This window comes from Anticarsia gemmatalis, chromosome 2 (assembly GCF_050436995.1).
Source record: "Anticarsia gemmatalis isolate Benzon Research Colony breed Stoneville strain chromosome 2, ilAntGemm2 primary, whole genome shotgun sequence".
Taxonomy (NCBI): Eukaryota; Metazoa; Arthropoda; class Insecta; order Lepidoptera; family Erebidae; genus Anticarsia; species Anticarsia gemmatalis.
In genome coordinates, this window is record NC_134746.1 from 12,372,635 (window position 1) to 12,395,599 (window position 22,965).

A 22,965-nucleotide genomic window follows, 5' to 3' on the forward strand; every position below is an offset into this window, starting at 1 on the left:
ATTTTTTTCCACGAAAATGCATGGTCTGGTCACGAGCATGACCAATATTCATAACAGAAAAGAAACACATTTTTTTTATTTGGAGCTTCAAAGAATTTTGACTTGACCAAAATAATTATTAACAGGATAACCGGTATTTTGTAGCCAACGATGCTACTAACCTTAGGTATCCGTCTACGAAAATGATAATGGTTTATTTGTCCTTTCAACGTCAATGACTGTTAGAAGTACAGCTATATTTGATAGGCTTCTTAAATAGAACGTGATCTAGTTTTGTTATAAAAATATGCCAGTGAATCCAGAGGCATAAGCTAGTAAAATAATATAATGCATTTTTATGGATACCTGCGCGAGTCATTGCCTCCATTTACTGATACAATGGCGAATGACGAGTGCGTATATAAATTGGCGTAGTGACAATGATTTATACACACAATAGAACGGTTTGTATAGAATACAATGACATCGGTTCATAATTGAATAGGTTCGAACAAGAAACTAGGGGAAAATGTCTGTTTTAAAGATATTTCCCGTACGAACTTAGATTTATCTATTGCGGGGAATTTTGAAAATATGTTTATGTAAATCACGAATACAATAAACACTGAAAAACAATATAATATAATTGGTATATTATACTGTTTTACATAGATTGGAACATCTTCCTTATAATCACACATATACAAAATCACGCGCTGGTTTCAAGGCGTAGGCAGACATAATAAAATTCGCTCGCGGGCCCTGCAATTTTTTTGGTGTCATACAGAGCCACTGGTTACACTAGTAACACGAGATACAAATGTTTAGGTTTAACTGTTCAACGGTCGCTTGGATATATTTCAATAAAGAACTAAATAAAACTAATGAAATGATGAAGCTAACGTTAGGTTTACGTTTTAAGTTGTTCATATATAATATACAGTCTTTTAATAAACTAGGTCCAAGCGGGATAATTTAAGCATTTCTAAAGGACATTAATTAGAAATCCATTAAGGCAGCCGTAACGGGTTAAATAGATCGTTTGTATTCAAACTATAAACTTTTACAATTTATTAGAAGTAATTGTCTCGACAATGATGTTAATGTTATTAAATATTCTTCTCCAACAATGTATATAAAGGAAAACTACGTTTCACATTATTTTAAATGAGATCATTCGTAAAACTATGGGTATATTACAATTTAAATTGTAAAATATTTTAAGAAATTTCTTCTCATTGCGGTTATATGTCTTTTTAGCGTTGCATGTTTATAATTCAATACGGGAATTAACCTAAATGTGTATTGTTTAGTTACAAAATCGTAACATTACAATGTGCATTGTATGTAACTACAAACAACTCATCAGCGCCCCTAGCGTATACTGCTGGAACTATATTTTAACTCATTTCAATTCTTAAGCATTCGCTACTTGATAGCAAACGGGTGTAGCATTGCAGGCTACAATGCCTTGAATTTGTGTCGAATTTCAAAGCAATTAAGTTATCTAACATCACACGGGAATTAAAATACATAAATATTTATGTTTCGGTGAAAATTTTTAACTTGTTAGAGCAATTAAGTAGTCGACTACGGCACTAGTCAAGAGCTGCAGTCTTGGCAATGTTTCAAGAACTTTTGGACGAGTAGGTTTCTCCATAATGGTTTTCCTTAATTATTGAAGCATAACACAATTAATTAAAATTAACAATACCTAATCATATCTTTCCATGTTTCAGTCATTAGTTAAAGAATGTGTGTTTTCCAAATCTAATATGTGTAAGCCCAATATTGTCAGAAAAAAAGAGCAGTAAGCAACCTAAAATACTGTTTTGTATGCTTGTATATGTTACTGTAAAAGCCCGAACTGTGGTAAATCCTAAGATTTTCCGGTAAAACCTAAGATTTACCAACTCTCAATGGTAAAAGTCCGAACAAGCCAGAGTTTAAAAACTATGTTACGATATATAAAAAAATCCTCCTACATAATTATGTTTATAACTATTTCACGGTGTAATTATATACTGTGACATTGTTATAAAGAAGGAGTTTTGGGCATAGCGACATGGGTAGGTTAGGTTAGAAGGCTAAGGTGGGAGCGAGCGAAGCGAAGCTCCCACCTTAGCCTTCGTGGTTATTTTTTTTTAACCACCCAGAAGGAGGAGCCCCGCGAAGCGGGGCTCCGGCGACATCTCGATATCATCAAGTGAATATAGGTAAAAGTTCGAAATAAAATAATTATTCGGACTTTTACCATTGCCAGTTGGTAAATCTTAGGTTATACCGGAAAATCTTAGGATTTACCACCGTTCGGGCTTTTACAGTAACATATATATCAAAATATTAAAATTGTTAATATTTTGATATATTATTTTACCTTTGCTAGGCAAGGGTCTCCTTCCAAAATGGCTTACTGGCTGCCTAAGTCTGCGCGGGAAATGTTGCATGCCTCTAACAATTTCTTTCAAAATAACCATAAGACATTTTCATGACTACATAGCTAAATCAAATAAGAAATAGTGCAATTGATAATAATTAAACAATTATTACTTCAAAGCTATTAAATTTAAACTAGCGCACACGACTTAGATATTAAACCAAAAACACTAATAACTTAACTCCGTTCCACAAGGTCGAACTCATTATACAATAACGATTACACTTATTACGTTTTAAACTTAAGTGATTGTTTCAAAAGAACCAATAATCGTTGCTATTACAGTAATGAAGAAGCGAGTAATTCGAGTTGAATAGACGCAATGATTATTATGATTTGAACACTTATTAAGTGGTTTATTAGCTTTATGCTTTGAGGAAAATATTTCGCGGTAACTATGGAAAAATTATTGCATAAAAAAGGGTACCGCGATTTTCTAGTAAAAACTCCCTCTTCTGAACTGCTATAATATAAAGATCCACGGACAATAAACTGACAGTTGAAAGCAACGCAAAAATATCATACGAATCGTTTCTAAATAACATGGAATTGTCACTAAAACCGATAATAAACATCTAAATCGATCTACAAACAAGCTACCACATATAGATTTCAACCATTCTTAGAAACCAACAAAATATTTGTCCAAATACTTACCTATTTCACAAATCTTTTAAAGTTTAATGCAGCACTCACGATCTTAAAATTCATCTCGTGAACAGAATTTTGTTACGATCTAAATATTCATAGATGCATACGCCGAATGAATTGTAAAAATCTATTGTTTCATTATTGCGTACTTTTACATGTGCAAATTCAGATTTTTAGAGTTCTTGAAGGACGTTTTTTGTAAATATAATGCTTGAGATGATCACAAAGACATTCTTGTTGGATGACATACAAGCATTGATAAATAGATGCATAGCAAAATGGTAATCTTGTGGTCGCAAATGAAAATTGTTTCTAAGTGTACTGTACATAGAACTTAAGTAGAAGTAATAAACCTGATTTATCTATACTTACTAATATTATAAAGCTGAAGAGTTTGTTTGTTTGTTTGTTTGAACGCGCTAATCTCAGGAACTACTGGTCCGATTTGAAAAATTATTTCAATGTTAGATAGACCATTTATCGAGGATGGCTACAGGCTATATATCATCACGGTACGACCAATAGGAGCAGAGTAGCAATAACAAATGTTACAAAAACGGGGAAAATTTTGACCCATTCTCTTATGTGACGCAAGCGAAGTTGCGCGAGTCAGCAAGTGATATGATATGATCCGTTTATGAATTAAGAAAGTGTATTCTCAGCCTATGTGGATTTAAAAATTAAAAACATGTAATCAGAGCAGAGCTTCTAAACAAAAAAAAAACGTGCTACATCGGTCTATTCGTTAAGACACTATGTTTCCTCAAAAAGACCTTTGCATATTAAAGTACCTTCAACTTACGGTACCTTTAGTCTAAGCAAGGGTTACCTTTATTCTTAACAGAACAAGTGTTTTGATTTAAAGATCCAGAAATATTTTCATATAAATATCGACAACAATACCCACAGACAGGTTTTGCCATGAACAATATTAGTCCCAAGTAATAGAAGGCGAGACTATTGCAATTGCGTCGACAGTACTAAAATAAGAAAATATATGACTCTTTTAACAAAAATAACTTGGAAATCAACTACCGTTACAAACCACAAAAGCAATCGGTAAATCACATAAGACAATACCTACTTATAAATTCGTCACTCATTGTACACAAGGCCTTTATTGCCAGCTATTCAAATTACAGCTCTCAAACAACGACTCACTTGATTAGTAAGATTATCACGAATCATTCTTGTTTCCTTTTGAAATTAAAACTTGAAAATGTGTGAAAATATTTGCTTGTGATGATTGTAAAGTATGAATTGGTTTAAAAAAATGGCTAAAGTTTACACCATTTTTACAAAAACAGTCGTCAAAATATAAGTTTAGTATATTTTGATAGCGTAAGTTGACGACATTCATTACTGATTCAGGATTTTCTAAGACTATCGAATATTGAGAACCTACTGACATCGTAAGACAAACTGATAAGCGCCTCTAGCGTTTTATTTAGAAAGCATTTTTTGAAGAGATCTGAAATATAAAAGCTCGATATTTAATAGCTCAGTACTATATAGATAGTCGTTTTGTGTTTAGTACCTACTCGTACTAGTATTTTAGTTTTTTTTTTTGGAATCCCAGTATTTGTATTTTGTAAAGTCTCACGAAGAGCCAGTGGTTTCATTGTGAAAAAAATAAAATAAATTCCATATTCAGTTTACTTAACCGGATCCTACATACGATAAAAAATCGAAAATAAATGCATTTTCGTCAGTACACCGCTCCACAAAAACTGCTAATTGTAGCTGCATCGATAAAAACATTTGAAACGTTAGACAATAGTGTTATGAAAAACTTAACAATGGGATCGCTTACCCAACTATACTTATATGTAAGAGGGGAGCCATGATGCAGGTGATACGCAGAAGTTTAAGACACAGGTGACCTAGGCTATGACGTCACATCTTTGGAAGTTCTTTTGGCTGTCATACAGACGACAGTATTTAAATTTTCGCTATACCATGCCATCATGTCTACCAATTTGTAATTATGAATTAAATTGATTTTGATTCGATTACGAAGACTAAGACTCGATTATAATTCAAAAAGCTCTATGTTACAGAAATGTAACATTTCAAATATTCCTGTAGTATTTGGCTGTTAGCTTGGCAGTCCATAGCCTACTATTTGTCATCCTATTCATACCAATTTAATATACCTACATGTATATTTTATATGAAAATAGAACTGCTGAGTTTCACATCTTTACATAAACCCTTACGTCACATAAACCACAACACACTTATCTAATTAACAATAGACACACTTTAATCTGTATAATAAGTATCATCCTCAAGGGCCTCTCTACAATAATTTCCGCGATGAGTTAGATTACTGCACTCCACTGTACTATAAAGCGGCGCGATTAACAAAGAAATAGCCGGTGTGAATGAAATTGCATCAGCCTTGCATGTACTTCTAATAGGCTCGGAACTATGTGATATGTTACATATAAGTTTGTCGTTTATATACTTAGATAAAGGTGGAACTTTGGCGTGATTTTATACAGTCGGTACTATCGAGTATCGAAAGTTTGACATTTAAAATGTACTGCGAAAATAGTTCCCACCGAGCTCGCTAGAGGCACGAATCAGATTTTCATACAAAATTTCACGATAGCTCGATAGCCGGTTGTCAATAGTCGATAGCAGTAGAAAATAGCGTTACTTGTATTTTGTAAATTGCTTTAAGGATATGAAATCTTTCCATATGGTCTAAACCATGTCGCCAAGTAAAGTACAGAGAAAATAAACCTATAAATACCTTTATCATAATGTATCATGTTACAGAACCGGTTGGGGCTCATGGTTTCCTAGACCAACTTCCTGTCAGTAGACAATCTATCAATTGTCTATGATATGACAGGAAGTAGAAAGCTAGAGCTAATTAGTGTTGATGGTTTAGTGACCGGAAGGGTTATGGTCTCGAGGTCTGAGGTTCACTAATAGGGCGTTCTAGAAATATAATTGGACTTTTTGCGACAAATATTCCATTATTTATGTCTATTTTTAATTGTGACCATACAGGTATACAGTCATGACATAAATAGGTCCTTTCATGCTTGATATAACAGCAATAACTAATTTAAGTGGTCTAAAGCTGTTAGATACAGCTTTAGACCACTCAAATTAGTTATAGTCATACAGCAGAATGAAGGCTCTGCAGGTGTGAGTCAGGGATTTTGTTGCCTAAGTGCATTCATCAATTTCCTACTACCACGTAGAAATTCATTATCACAAGTTAGCTTAAGAGTATAAGTTCGATGAATCACTTAAAAAAATCCTATTTGGACTGAGATTTAACATTGTAAGTCGATGTTTCTTTTATGAGTGTCATGTATGATGTACTTCTGAGGGGGGTTGTGAAAACATTAGCCAAATTCACCAAGGAAATATGCTTTAGCTTCCGAACTTAACGTGGGACAAAGAAGACAAGGCAAATAAGAGTATAGTTTATAAAAGCGCAACTGCAAATTATCTTGATATCAACATAACAATCTTGTTACACACGGAAACTAACATATTGTGAGTAATACACGCACATAATAATATCATAAAATTTTATCTTATTGTCATGTCTTCCGTTCTCCGGCCCTTCACCTGATACTTATTATCCTACTATCCTACTTTACAACGAATTATAAAGCGATCAAACTGTCTGTCTGTTCGTGATAAATTCAAAATTTACTGAAAGGATTTTCATGCCTCTTTTGGAAGGTTTTAGTGTACAAATTAAAACCTAGATAACGCGAGCGAAGCCAGACTATTATATTATAAATGCGAAGATTATTGAGGATGTGGAAGTTTTTGAAAACTTGAGAGTGTGGAAGACTGTTAAACACCCGTGATTTCGAATTATTTATTTAAAAAAAACGTTTCATAGTTATTAATGTTAACTTTAACAAAGCTTTCTTGGAAATATTATACACCTACGCACATGAGACATAAGAAGAAATATATCGGTCGATGATAGGCAATTAAGATGTCAATTAAATTACAATGATATCATTGGAAGTTGCGTTATTGTTTTTTTATAGCAATTAAAATAAAAACTACATTAATTTGTATTTAATTACATTAAATTATCTACTGCTATTTTTAATAATATAATTTCAGACAACAGAATGTACGTAAATAGACTATCGATGACAGGTGTGGTAGCAGCCATAACTAACCCATTGACCCCGTAGAGAATACGGAAATATTGTTTGGAATGGTCACGGAATCGGAATAAAAATGGTACCTTTGATCTGGCAAGGTATAATTAAAGGAACTTAGAGCTACATAATATATAAAATCACGCCTTTTATATTGATAGTACTAGTAGACAGGGACCTAAGTTCGCTACTTCTTAGCCCTACAAACTTCTTTCATTCACATCCATACATCATCATTTGCATTCATCAAATAAACCACATTCCACAAATACTCAGTAATACCTATTACCTACAAGTCTAGCCTATACTTGAGAGACTGAGTCCAAGGTGAGTTGAGCGCCAACCTTGGGTTCGAATCCATTAAACAAGCTTCCACATAATAGGTTTATTGTAATCTCTTGTTCTATGGCTTTACGATGCACTAGTATTGAATAAGTTTATGTCATACTTTACTATGAGAAAATAGATGAATAATAGAATTATGTTTTTATGCTTTGTGTTCTTGTGTTCCGTGACATTTGCATAAAAGAAAACAATTAGAAAACATGTCATATCAGTGATCATGGGTCCGAGTTCCACCAATTACAGTAAACGGATATTAATATAATTTAAAAAAGGTATGTTTTTAATGCCAACCTCTTCGATTGAAAGAGTAAAAGCCTATTTATAGGACGCATAGCCTAAAATACTCTTATACTTTAAAAAAAAACCTGATTGTAAGACAAATATGCAAATACGCAATAGTATTGGTTAAAGACGTAAAGCCAAAATTGGTTCCTTAAATGTACAGTGTACACTAGGGACGCTGTAGGATCTTCTATAGAAAAAGAACTTGCTGGTTCGTATGATATAACGTGTAGCAATAACTGCGAACTTAAACGATGATTTAACTAAATAAACAACTTCACTGATGAGATCAACTCTAAATAAATCGATGTTGTTATATTTATTTAATGATTATCGGATATCCGTTGCGAGTTTCCGTAGTGTTTCCTTAAATATATTAAGGAAATAACTTTTAATTGCCTGCCTGTGGGAAAATTACTGTCTTGTGGTGATTTTTGCTTGGATCTGTAAAAACTTTGTGATGAACTTTAAGACTTTAGTGGTCTAAGTTTCTTACTCCCTACACTACGCTGGTATCCTTGTCAGGTTAGATGAATAATTAACCCCCGGTTTCTGAGTTCATTTAGCGGTAGTTTATCTATTCAATAACGTTTTTTTTGTATGAGTTTTAACGCTATCGAATAGATAAACTACCGCTAAATGAACTCAGAAACAGGGGGTAAGTGTTTTTGTGAGTGGTTGCAACAGCGAGATAATTTGTATCAGGCATCATAGATCGGTTCACAAACTTTACACATATTATTATGCGCAAGGTAAGATCAAAATAATTCCTCATAAAATGAAGATAGAAAAACAGGCCCTTCAAACATGTATTTTTACTAATAAACATTTAATAATATTCGCTATAAACCTTACACAAGCATTTTGTCACATACCTTTTAAATATTTTATAACCATATTAAAATTCAAAAGATATAGAGAAATGTTGTTTGACAACATAGTGCGAAAGCGGGTCAATTTATATCAGTTTGTAACCAAAATAATAACTTAATAACCATTCATATAAGACCTCTAATCTACAATATACTTAAGCCACAAAATAGTTCAAATTATAAAGGACAATTTACGAATAACCATCTTGTATTTATTGTAGAATGATCTTTTACAAACATTCTACGTTAAAACAAGGATAAAAAGATTATTTAAAAAAACTTCTACAACATTTCGGTCATCTATGACCAGTAGCGGATTGGTCATAGATCTTTCGCCGGAATCAAAGAACATAGCAAAATTACCTACAAAATATTACTCCTAATGACGCATAAAACCCAATGCTTTAGCTTGCTACATTCTTGTCGTATACAATGAAAAACTGCGGAAATTTATCCTGGAAGCTAAATGTAAAATCAATTAAAATTTAACAAAGCAGGCCATGGTAGTTACTAGTCGTAGCAAGTAGTAGCCAAGTCTTATTGACAACTTAAACACAGTTCAAATTACACAAGACCGTATACAAAATACTTAACGTCCAGTATAACTAGACCTTCTTATATGATACTACGCATAACATGACGGCGTAGACACACCCACATCACCTTGTGTCATAATAAGACTTGAAGCCTTTTTACAAGCCAATGACGTCATCAAAACCGTGTGATTTCTAATCATTTGTCGCGATTAACATTCGTTAAGATTGTTTGTTAAGGAAAATCAATACTAGGTATCGAATGATGAAATATGTCGATATTTTGAATTACTATGTTAGGTTTTTATAAGGATTTCTTCGTAGTAACTATTTGAATGTGGTCGTGTTTGTTGTGAAACTTGCGTCATAATATGCACTTACCACACTCGGACGTCGCGTCTACTTTAAACATATAAACCCAAATTCTGCATACTATATGAATTGGCATAAGCTAGTATTATTGTCTCGAATTTTATTATATGCCAAGTAGGTTGGTTTGTTACACTTCCACAGCGAAAACCGCTACACCGAATTGGCATAGTTTATACTTAAACCACGGAAAGAACACGTATTATACAGACAAAGCTGTGGTAAGTTACCCATAATGGTAATCTACATTAGCATAGCAACCAACCAGTCTATAAATCAAATAGTTTGGAGCTAACCGGTTACTGTAACCAGACGACCAGAGTTTTGTAACAATTGACTGGTTTGTGTTGTAATCGTTGCCAATTTCGACAGGACTCGTTGAAATTAATCTCTTATTAGCATAACTGCACGATTAAGATTTTTCGCTGTAATAAAATAAAACAAGAGGTTTGAAATACTGATGACATTTTAATTTCCTGAAGTCTTTTAATTCTATTTTTACTACATAAGGCTATGCTGAACTCTGGTCTTTTCAGGGCGAATTTTTTAATTGATGGCGAAAATAATTGGGCGTGGTCTCCCACGCTTATGACTGCTAAAAGTCTTTGCATTCTTTCAAAAAGTGTTAAGATATAACGTGGTAGATTAAGGCTTAACCGTCCTTATACAAGAGGAAATATCTATTCAGATTTCTCATGAACATGAACAAAAAATCACTTAAAATGTGGAGAACTTAGTGATAGTAAAATAAAACTGCATGAGAAGAGTATATTTAGAATTCCTTTGCACAAGGAAAGGTCAGGCAATACACGTACCTATCCTATTCAGACAAATATTTAATTATTCGTGTACCAAATTATTAGTAATTAATGAAACTCCATAGGGGAATTACTTGCCAGTCCAGTGTTAATAACTTAAGTCAAGTTAACGATGAGAGATCGTAAAATATTCATGTTTGAATAAACATTGACTTAGCATAGCAAATATGCGAATTGATGTATGCCGTATATAATTAACTATACAAGTACTAACAGGATTTACGAGAATTAGTGACGTTTAACTGTTCAAAGGAAAAACTTGCTAAAAAATCTTAAACTTTTGGTCCTTATTAAGGATTGTTCCGCAGACGTTCTTTGCAGTCGGTAAATATCAAGGGTAGCTAAAGAAAAACACCAACTTTTCGCCATTAACAATGTTAGTCCTATGTAAAAGGCTGCAAGCCCTATATACTGAACACCATTTTAAATTAAAACCTTGATAGAAGTAAGCTGACTTTAAAAGTGTGTGTACAGGGACCACGTGAATTATGGGACGTGATCGAAAGATACTCGTAATGAAAAGAGCTTCACTGGCAACAATGTATTTAATACCTATGGTATGATAGTTGCAACTGTTTTTACCATGAAGTAGCCGTGGAGCAATCTAGTGATATGATACTAATGAAATAATAACACCTTCGTGTCGAGTTTAATACATAATATTTTGCCGTTAAATGTATGTAGATCGTAGGTGTATGCGTGTCGTTGCAAACACATAATATTATATACTTATTTACTTAATAGCTGACCCGGCAAACGTTGTTTTGCCAAAAAAAAAAAAAAATTGTGTCACTTAGGGTTTGAAAAATAGATGTTGGCCGATTCTCAGACCTTCTTAATATGCTCACAAAATTTCATGAGAATTGGTCAAGCCGTTTCGGAGGAGTATGGCAACGAAAACTGTGACGCGAGTATTTTATATATCAGATGTGTCTATAGTTCCTTTGACAATTCACTGAGTAATCAAAGTTACATCGTAATAACAAAGTATAGAAATGATAACTAATGAAACTTACATAACAGAACAATTATTTACATCAGCTCCTAATCATCAACATCAAGATAATTCGAGGCCCTAACCTACTTGACAAAATGCTAGGTTTCCTAACGTATCATTTTCTTTATAACCTTATTTAATGACTATTTGAAATATTCTTTATGGGTTACGAATAAAGGTAAGTAAATCCCTGTTCTCGATATTATGATTGGTCCTTATTAATGGTCGGAGATAAAGGATGACGAAGGAGATTAAAGTCCCATGAGAAATCCGGATGCCTAGTAGTGAGACACTCAGAAAACTGATAAAAACTATTAATTCTATGGTGTTGCCGTAGTATCGAGCGTTTGACATTAACTACGTGAAAAACCCTTTTAAAATACGCTTTTAATGCGTTTACTTTTACGACTGTAGCGGCTAGATAAGTTGGTAATGGTTCGTAGACCATTTTTTATAAAGAACTTATTACGTTACTTAAGAAAAACCTCGCGGAAATCGGCAGTTTTCATTCCAATAAGTATACGAGTCAATTCAAGTTTCTCATAGCAAACGTTAATCCTTTGTATGCTGACTCACGCAAACCGGTTCAGCTTGCAGAAGGCGGTTCGTACTGACAAACAAACAACCAACCGATTTGAAAAGCCTTCCACACCTTTAATTTCTATTTATAGTAATGTGTTTTTAATTTGGTCGCGTTATGAGGCTCGCTAGGAATGTATCTGACGTATTTTCGTTTTAGTTCGTATTTGAATTAAATAGTAAATAGGAGTTTTATGTGTAAGTCACGGAGGCCATTTTGTTGGAATATTTCTAGAAAATTCCTTGGTACAGAAATAGGTATTACGTTATTTTTGTACAAAATCAACTCAATGGAAAACTTAACAAACATGAATGTTGTTTTTCCTAAATAAAGCCTTGGTGGTGATTTATGTATTGAAATAGTCCATAGATACACCTAGGCTCAATAGTAAATTAGCAGTTTTTGTTGCCTGTTGCCATCGTAAAATTAAACTAATTAGCAGGGATTTTACATTTAAGTAATTAAATAAATGCATTTGCATGCCTTTCATAAATGCAGAAAAATACGCGATTATCAAAGACAATGGATATTCAGTTCATTCACTAAACCGATATTACATAATACCATGATCAATTAAAATACGCCTTCAAAATTAATTGCCTACTACGTATATCCGAGAAGTACGTATTACTTTGAACAAATAAACATTATAAAGACAAACAGACTGTACAAATGTCCATTGTTTTATGTCTTCTGCCAACATTCTGTGGTAAATAACCTTTGTAATTATGTATTTATACGTATTAAATAGAATATCTAGAAAATTATTAAAGGATTCTATCGTTGTTTTAGGATACACCTATTGGAAAAGATGCGTGGCTATAGTATGCATGCTATACGCCTTGTCAAAAGAATTGTTGCGAGACCAGAGAATTACATTTGGTAAAATGTGTTTGGTTTCCACTTACAAGAGATTATTTGTACAATCCTTAGATGGATATCAAGTGCTTTTATAAACTTGGGACTTTAACTTAAAACTAAAATGTGTTAAATCAGACAGATTTCTTCATTAAGTTCATTAATATTATTTCTTCATTACTTCTTCATCAAGCTTAGTTGAGGGTAACTTTTGTACATCAAACTAGGTATTAAGAATTCAAAAGAGTGTGTGTGAGAGAGTGCATGAAAATGTCTACTCGCAGATAACGACGTCATTGATCAAGCTACAAGCCTCCTCTCAAATATTTAACTGATATTCTAAAACCAGTTACTTTCGTGACAGACCACATATGCAGTCAATATAGTAAGAAACCTACGTGTCTGAGAGCACGATGTATTTCTCATAACTAGTTCTAGGTCAGCTGCTGGCCCTGACCCCTTTAATTGTAAGAGGAGACCCGTGCCTGAGTGGGACTTGGGAGTGTTGCCACATCGTGTTACTGATGTTTTCCTTAGGGCTCAATGGCAGGTCAATTTTGTTACGAAATATGCATTTTTAGGGCTTTTAATAGGAGTTAGCAAGGTTTTAAGAGGAGTTTAGGATCAAGGTATTATTATCTAATAGTATTCTGCTTATAGGTATTTAAATAAAGACGAAATTTAAATGGATTAAGAGTTTTCCTTTGGATCGATGTTAGTATAAAAATATTAGGTAATCTTTAAACGCAGGATAAGCTGCAGACGATGGTGGACTTATCTAAACTTCTAGAAACAACTGAACTTTTAGATATTCTCTACTTAACGAACAATAACATTAATTTTTCAAAAATAAAATCTCTGTTTTATTATAAGCTCAAGCAATTAGCGCACCTTTACCAATAAATAACCCATTTATGACTTCCTAAAATAATTCCAAAATGGTTCAAAGTAATTAACATAACAAAACCATTAGTTAAACAATAGGGAAAGTAAAGAAAACGTCTGCTAGCATCAGTTTCACCCATAACAGTTCTTGTATCACCATTGTAAGTGATTGTCAGGTATAACAACGACTTAAAAGGGTAGGCCATTAATTAATAGTCTCGCACGTGTCTACGTTTATATGAATCACAATAACTGACTTGTAATTCGAAAAAAAATATTCCTGGCTTCTCTTCAATTGCTGGGAATGTAAGGCCATAGAGGATGAATGATGTAATGCCAATTGCTTTTACGAGTGTAGTTTTCAGATTACTTCTACGTACTAACGTCTAGGTAACAGCTAGTCTCCATAGTCCTTTGGGTTAGGAGAGTCCCAATTTCATGCATTCCCCAAGTAAAATAAAAAAAGGTAAAATCTAGTCTTCAGAAGCTTTATCCGAGAAATAATTTCCACTAACTACCAACAATTTTCCGTAAAAAAATCGTGTACCAAAAATACTTCAAAATAGTAATAAAAAAGCCGCTTCGTAACTTCAAACAAATCATTTTTCCGTTTTCTTTGAACCAGGTGTTAATTAAACGCGGCATTTCAACAGTACGTGCTTACGTGACCATAACGCACGCGCGACTTTACTATATAACCTGCTTTACGTCAAATACACGATAAATTTATTGATGTCATGATCGTTTTGACATTCTCAGTGAAATATGCTAGTTACGTAGCTAGTTTATGCGAATCTCTTGCTATTCGTCTAGAGACGTCAGAAAATGCGTAGATTACAGCTAAAACTGATATAGCAAGGGCCAAATATTTCAATATGAGCACTTTTTATTACACAGGATTAACATTGTCAATGGCGCAGTGTTGGTGTATTTCATACACCCCTGCCTTCCACTTAGGGCCCTCTTTTACATGGATAACATTGCAAATTCTATGTAAAGGAGGGCAAGCCTATTGGCAATATATCTGCCACTTTACGTATAATATATAATAGGAGGCGACGAACACGCATTTTACCTTAAAATTCTAAAATACCAAAAACAATTGCGTAGCCTAGGAATCGAACTACACCATAATTTGCTCTATAGAGGCATGTAATAAATTATTGAATAAAAATAACCGTTGCGCAGAAATAGTGAAAGAAACAGGCTCCGATAATCTTTTGACCACTTAATCTGCAACATTAGCTGCTAACGCGGTCAGTGGCTCAATTTATCAACTTGATCCAATAAAAATACTCGCTATTACTTCCATAAATAGCTTTTAATCCTTTTAATGAACAAACAACATGCGCTTATACCCATATTCCGACGATAAAATATAAAACATCACAATGCAAACTTGATATTTACAAATACAGAATGGATACAGCAAGCCGCCAAAGTTATACTACGATAGAAAGCTATTGGAAAATTTGCCCAGCACTAGGATGCTACAGGCTTAAAATAATAAGAGGCATCTTTAGTCACCAATTTACAAACATGCTACTTTAAATGGAGCAGTAGTATAACTTAAATAAAATCAATTTAGACTATACCAATGATCCAAAAAATATAAGTTGGTACTCTTTGATTCATGACGTCTTTATTGCTGTCGTGTTGCTAATATTAGCTAAGTAATTAAGCTTAGGAACTTACTTATCAAGTTAACGCCCTAATTAACATATCTTAACCACAAAGCAATTAATTGTGGTTTAAAAGCACGTAATGGCGTTAGGTATTACGTCAAAAATATTTACAGATGCTTAGCTAAGTCGTTTAGATCGATCTACGGCGACGCTGTTGTTGCTATAGCAATGAGTAACACGACGAAAAAAACGATTAACGATTATATAGATCTTTTTACGAATTCCTAAAAAAACTGGTCGTGTACCTAACATATCACCCCAAATAACATAGGCCGCGATGTGACCGAAAATGTTGGATGAGGACCTCGTCAATAACACTTACGACAATATCAAGGCAGATCCGTCACCGCAATGGCATCCTTTGAGAGGATCACCAACTAAACATTTCATTTTAAACTGGAAGGATAAAATAAAATGCAGGTGCCTATTTGCAGATGCTAGGTAATCAAAGTTATCCATACAAAGAAGAGTCTAGATAATATTAGATTACCTATAATTCTAAAGGAAAATCAATACCAATTAATTCTTTCAGTAGCTGGGAAAGACCCGTACCATATCACGAGCGATATCTAGACATTTTTAGGAATCTCAGTTATCTGACCGTGATGTAACAATTATATAGAATTGCTTATATAAAAGGTTAGGCTACCTGTACCTGTAAGGATGTAAAGGGTGGAGTGACGTCAAAGATTTTTACTGATGTGTCAGATTTAGTGTAAAAAATCTTGGGTTCGAAGAATTAAAATCTAATTTTGGCGGCGTGTTTCTTTCACAAGATGAATTCATGTGAATGGAGCGTAAGATTTTGTAGAGATTGTAACAGGTGACTTTCTTTCGTTTTGTATTATCCCCATTGGTAAAGGCGTGATTTTTTGACGCACGTATTTTGGCAAAATTTGCACTGGTGCTTTCCAAAAGGTAGTGTCCGTAATTGTAATTACTTTTTCGGGTTTAATGATCAAATTGGGGTTATTGGATATTTTCAATTTCTATTGCAATATTCTTAACAGTAGATTAGGGGTTGCGATAAATTGCAAAGTTTTTGACAGTAGAATTTCTTGCATATAAAAAATAGCATAATATACGCCTTGCTAAAAAAGAGAATTAACATGACGCACTATGACGAATTTTGAATTAACTTGGAAGTTTCCTCTTGCTGTTTTTGTCATCATTAATAATATAATACGCATATAAAAATAACACAATAATAGCTGCCATCTTAATGTCTGAGATGATTTGGGTTTAAAACCAAAGTCACAAGGTCACCAGAACAGTCTAGAGTCCAAAAGTGGAAAGATTATCATAATTTGAAACTTGGATTATCTAATTACTCGAGATTTAATTGTTTTTTTGTGATTACTTCTATTCGGCATGAGAACTAATTTAAGCGATTTAAGTATATAATACAGCATTGGATAATCTTGACATCAAAAAAAACATTTATAGTCTTTGATTTTTTTTTTATGTTTTTTTTTTCGACCTTTTATATTCTTTTGCCTCTGCAAAATGAATCTTTTGTTGTTTCTTTCAATCGTGCTACTGTATTTAAAACGTTGTATCAACTTTGTAATAAAAATTGTACCAAAAGATGCATAAAGCAGCACTATTTTTGTACGACACAATACCAAATGAGTATTCTCACCACGATTTTTATACGAACTTTTCGCCCTAGTTTTCATATATTGCACCAAGTTCTCGCTTATTTACACAACACATCAAATTGAATGAACCTTGGCAAGTCCAGGGCTCACACTCGGTCTGTCGCAATCTTTCGCCACTCATTTACGTAAATTCGCAACGTTTCGTAAAAACGTCTTCGTATACAAGGCGCGATTGTTTTTTGTTATTGTTGATAGAGTTCAAGGGCTTGTTAAATAGTCTATTTGTTTTTGATACTTTAAGGGCTTTTTTCGTGTATTTAAGTGCTAAGATGTGTTGTTTTACTCCTTATTCGACTTTTTTATCCTTAATCCTTGTTTTTGTTGATGGTAAAGTTCAAGGGCTTGTTAAAAGTCTAATTGTTTTTGATACCTTAAGGCCTTTTTTCGTGTACTTGAGTGCTAAGATCTGTTGTTTTACTTCTTATTAGACTTGGCTTTTATCCTTAATACGAGCTGCTGGCTTCACTAAACAACAATTTGTAGCAACCACAACAAATAATATAATAATAATCAACGCTAACAATATTAGTCGAAAGTTTATGATTAAAATATCAAAGTAAGAGTCTTTACCTTATATCTCTTATCTCCAATTGCCGTTAAATAATTAATTTATTCGTAAATAAAGTATGATTAGAAATACTTAATTTGTATTAAATAATAATACAAAATATAGCAATCACAGTGCGTAATTAAGGCCGCAGCCTCGAAGGGTTTAGGTTAATATGTTTGTAAATGTCAATGGAAAGCTCATACACTGCGAATTATCAAGGACTGTTCCAATGTCCAACCATGGAGACTATCATTATAAAACTGATCGAAGAGGCGAATAGGAATCAGTCACAAGTCAGTCATGATGTAGTTTCATTGAGTGGCTCTGGAGTGTTACAAAAATGTAATTCTAACATCGTTAAATCTAAGCCTTGATCGAAGACCGTAAACTGATTCTCATTGGGACTGATTTTGACTGTTTAAAATACACTCTTCATTTACAAAACCATGAATTCAATACCTGTTGTTTGGTTAGGTGCCCGGCAAATAGACAAATTCATAGACCGCTAGGTTTAATTCCTGGAGTTTGGTATCGTGCCTGGTAAATAGCTATAGGTTCGGTCCCCATTACATGGGACTAACATTGTAAATAGTAAAACGTGGATGAATCTCATACACTTTACCCAACACCTTCAGATACATGCATATGAGACATGATGTGCATATATTCGCAGATCTTTTTATCGTATGGTTAGTGGTCCACCTAGTGTTAAAGTTGTTCAAACCGCCAGAAGGTCTTTGAAGTGGCTTAAGACTGTCGTTTTAACTGTCAACAAGTGTCCTGTCAACGTGTCCTCCGAAGCACAGAGACGCCCATTTCAAATACCACTAAGCGGTCATCCATCTATGGAATTACGGCAAGGTTTGCTTAACCCACAGATCGTTTACCGAACGGTATTCGCAACTTACTATGCGCAAATCATGAATCGAGAGATAATATATTAAGTAAAATTTATTTAATAATACAGTATTCCGTGGAAAGATACAGATCGTATAGGCGGAAACCACACGCGCCGGCCGGTTGACCGCAACTATATTCATTAAGGCTGTTGTACACTGTTTAACTCGGTCAAGTTCACCGCGTGATCCGTGATTAAGTGGAAGTATGCAGTATTATTTAATAAATAATCATTACTGATCTATGTGCATTTTTATGTGATGAGTTTGAAGTTTTTGTTTTGTTTTTAGTCATGTTTCAGGTGTTGTGTTGTAAGTGTCATTAACTGGATTTATTCCTTTGTTCGAATAAAAATAAAGTGTGATACATGATATTTTAATGCTCTTTCTTTTCTGGTTACGATAATTCATAATGTACAATTTTTTCTAGTTTTCCAGCCAATTTCTTGGTATTTAATAAAGTGTTTGTGATAATTATTTCTGAATACACCCATGAAAGTTCCAAATGTAGAATTATAGATATGAGAAAAGGATTACAAAACTCCTACCTCCATTCGAGAGAAAAATAGACGAAAATAAAGAAGGCATACGAAGGTACTACCAAACCTTGCAATATCGTATTTCTTTTATTACTTTCATTGCAATTTTATTAATTTTATTGGGACTTGAAACTACGTGATATTTGACGTCAAATGTAGCCAATTGCGAATACGCAAATGATTCGCTTCATGTATACGTGTATGTTGTATTCGTCGTCATGATATCATAAAATATTTTCCATTGCTATTAAATTGACCGTCACGATTTCATATGTTTCGTGATTTCGCACTAAATCTTGTTCCGGGACTAAATAACTTGCATGACCTACACTTTTTAATAAACATTTCTAATAATTTATGTTTATATTGAGAGTGATAATTATGATAATTAACTGGACTAAAATATAAACCTAAGTATTTATTTTGTAGATTAATACCCAATCTTATAAGTCTGATAAAAGACACGTTAAATTATTTGATAGCAGAAGACGAAATGAAATCATATTCTGAGTAAAATAGCTAAAATATAGTAACAATGAATGATATCAAGGAAAAAGATGGCATTGCAGATTCCGGCAAGAAAATGCCATTGCATTAATTTAAAAATTACTTATTATACGGCTACCAGACTATCATTTTACATTACAGGTTTATAACTAACTACTTTACTATTTGTAATCACTTAATCAACGCGAAATATTAAGACATTTCAACACAATTTAAAACTAAAATAATCATTCTCAGAACAGATCTTGTGTATCATTATTTAGTACCTAATGATACCATCAAATATAAAAAAATAATATTATCTAAATACATATAATTGTTCAATCATAGTACTGAAAAAAGATCTTCAAAGTTCATCGACCTCTATATCAGGTTGGTCGTCAATTCACAAGTCATTATGTAAGGGGCCTTTGCCCGGCGACGACTTTATGTAGATAGAAAAACTACACCGAAATAGACACGTTTCGACAAGTTTTTTTTGAGTTTCACAAAAAAGTTGTACGTTTTTGGAGTAGGGCTGTAACAAAAAGAGTTTTAAGAAACTATTTCTTTTTTCTGGGAGCGCTTTACTGGTTTAAAATTACTAGAGGTAACGACATAGTTTACTTATAGAAAAATAAAATTATATTATTTCTGAGTGCCATTTTTTTATTCTTTTTCATTACTGGTCCTAAGCCACACTAACGTTATAATTTACTTACAGAAAAATACAATTTTTAAACACAAATGACTCTACTTTTTAATAAACTTTTTTAAATGGTGGTCATTTTGCTACCTATAGTTACTAAGTATAACTTTTAAACTCGCGTTGCATGTTTAATGTATAATAGAATACGGGATATTCTAACATAAGTTACTAAGTAAGTGAATACGGTTCCTTGTAACAGTGATTTTCATGATACAGGAAAAATAAACTTACTAACACTTGCGATTGATTAAACTTAATTCAACACGATTAATTCGCAAAAATTGTCTGTGGTGACAGAGAACAGATTGTCAATAGGCTAAATAATACTTTACTTTTTCATAATAAGTACTTACTTTTGGAACTTTAACACTTTCTGAAGCTTTGTATGCAGCAGATTCTATCTCCATTATTTTTTCTCAAACTAAATATCAGTGTCACCCCTACTTACACCATAAACATCATACGTCATGAGATTTCACCGTCAAATCGCCCCAAGCTAAGTGCCATAACACTTTCTCTTATACACATATTATATCTAATAACATCCTAAAATATTGACGAACATTAACCAAAAGATACCCTGAGAGATTGTCATCATTGTTTCAAATTCTTAAATCCATGGATCCGCAATCAAGAAAAGCTTGAAGTTTAGTTTAGAATAATGACTATAATAATGGAGGAGCATCGATATCCCAGTATTTTGCGAATTTAGATTAGATATTTTCATTTTTGACCATGTTACATTAAACATACAATAAAATATGTATGCCAACAAACAATTGGCAATATAAAAAATATAAAAGGCATGGTTTTGTCCCGACTCTCCTAAATTGATAAGTGGTAATTGTAATATTTTAAAAACCTTTTTCACAGAAAAAGACATCTTGTAGAGATCATCTACAGCCTTGTTTAAAAACACATAACAACAAGCTTACGTAAGAACAGTCCAAAAAAACTATTATACTACTTCACTAATTTTGTATTGTTTTCATATACATAAAATACAAATACAATACAATTTGTATAGGTGTAAGTCACGAGACAGCAACGGTAAAATACAACAAAAAGATTATATGCGTAGTGTGTGACGAACCTTAAAACTATCTGTAAACGATTTTGAACTTTAAAAGCAAGAGTTAAGATTGAATTTACACTACCCTTTTTTGTTTCTAATTATAGCGTGTTATATTGAAAGAAGGTTGAATTTCTATTCATATTTTTGTATTATATTTAAAATAAAGATTTTACGGTTTAATCAAATTATGTAATTTCAATGTCGTCATAATTCATTGTTTTGTGAAACACACTTTGAATTTTTATAATACCACACGCAATGGATTATGCTACTTTTAGAGAAAGACTTTGGCTCGGGAACTGAGCGTTTATATAGTCAATAATAGAAGAATACGTCCTTCGTTAAAGGTATAAATAATAACTTACTTAAGATTGATTCTCATTAAACTTTGCATACTTGCAAATGACACAGCTAAGGTCCATATCCTAACATACTTGATATTTATAAATCACGCAAATATTTGACTAGGTCCATTGTTAACTACAACCGATCTATATAGCTTACAATTTATCAAATAAACCAACAACTTTCTATAAAACAGATGTTTTTTTCTGATATGAAAAAAAGTAGCTTAACCTATAATAAATAACAATTTCTGTACGTGACGCTATGTACATAAAAGCCTCCATCATTCAAGACTAAAGCCTACACTTATCTATAAATGCAATCCATGTACTACGACTTACAAGTTAGTAAACATCTTAAGTACATACAATATACATACATATTCTATGTATATAAACATAAGACAATGGTCTTGAGGTCGTGTACTCTGTAACAGCTAGTTATTATAATATATCTTGTAGCAAGGCTTTGTCAATGAAGTACACTTGTGTAAGCCTTGTTAGCAAATATTTATTGATTGATGTAAGGTCCATCTTGTGGGGGGCCTGCCAACACTACGTTTCCCGGTTCGTGGTCGCCACTCCAGAACCTTTCTGCCCCAACGGCCAAAAAGGTAGGTCTAGAATGTATGGTGAAAGGAGTATTTTTCAAACAAAGATAGAAAGGAAACTTGTAAAAAGTCTAGTTATTTTGGACAGTAAGTAGATGTTCATATTTATTTAAAGTTGATATTTCTCAGGGATTCTTTTACTCTCGCGTACTTGTCTGTTTTCTGGATACTAGGTACAGTTTTTTGCCTCAATTAATTTTAAATAGTTAATTTGCTTATCCAGACATATTAATCTTAACGTAATTCTTTTCCAAGATTCTATCAATCAGCAGAAAAAGCTCACGTGGATAAATAAATTCCTAACTTATCCGTCTAGCAGAAAACGAATGTAGAAATAGGTTTTTAAGTTTCTTAAAACCGCAATAAATAATTAAAAATCGACCAATTGACCTTATATTAATGAACGTAACTAGTGTACAATTAAATAAGGTCGAATAATATCAATGAAAACGAGATTTTTACAATTAATTGCAAACAAAATAGCGGATAGTATGAAATGCGCGGCAAAATAATTATGTCATGAACGTATGATATAATCTGTCACTCAATATATTTTATTATAGACTGAGTTATAAAAACTAGTTCAATGCTTTAGTTTTACTCGAATTTATTGATATTCAAGTTACAGAAATGTTTAATTTTCTCTATA

The 22,965-nt window shown here is 33.0% G+C and overlaps 1 protein-coding gene across 1 annotated transcript in view; it reads right to left on the reverse strand.

Annotated features, from left to right (window-relative positions):
- LOC142984939 (uncharacterized) overlaps window positions 1-22,965 on the reverse strand; it is an 83,326-nt gene that overhangs the window by 9,299 nt on the left and 51,062 nt on the right. The window lies entirely within an intron of this gene.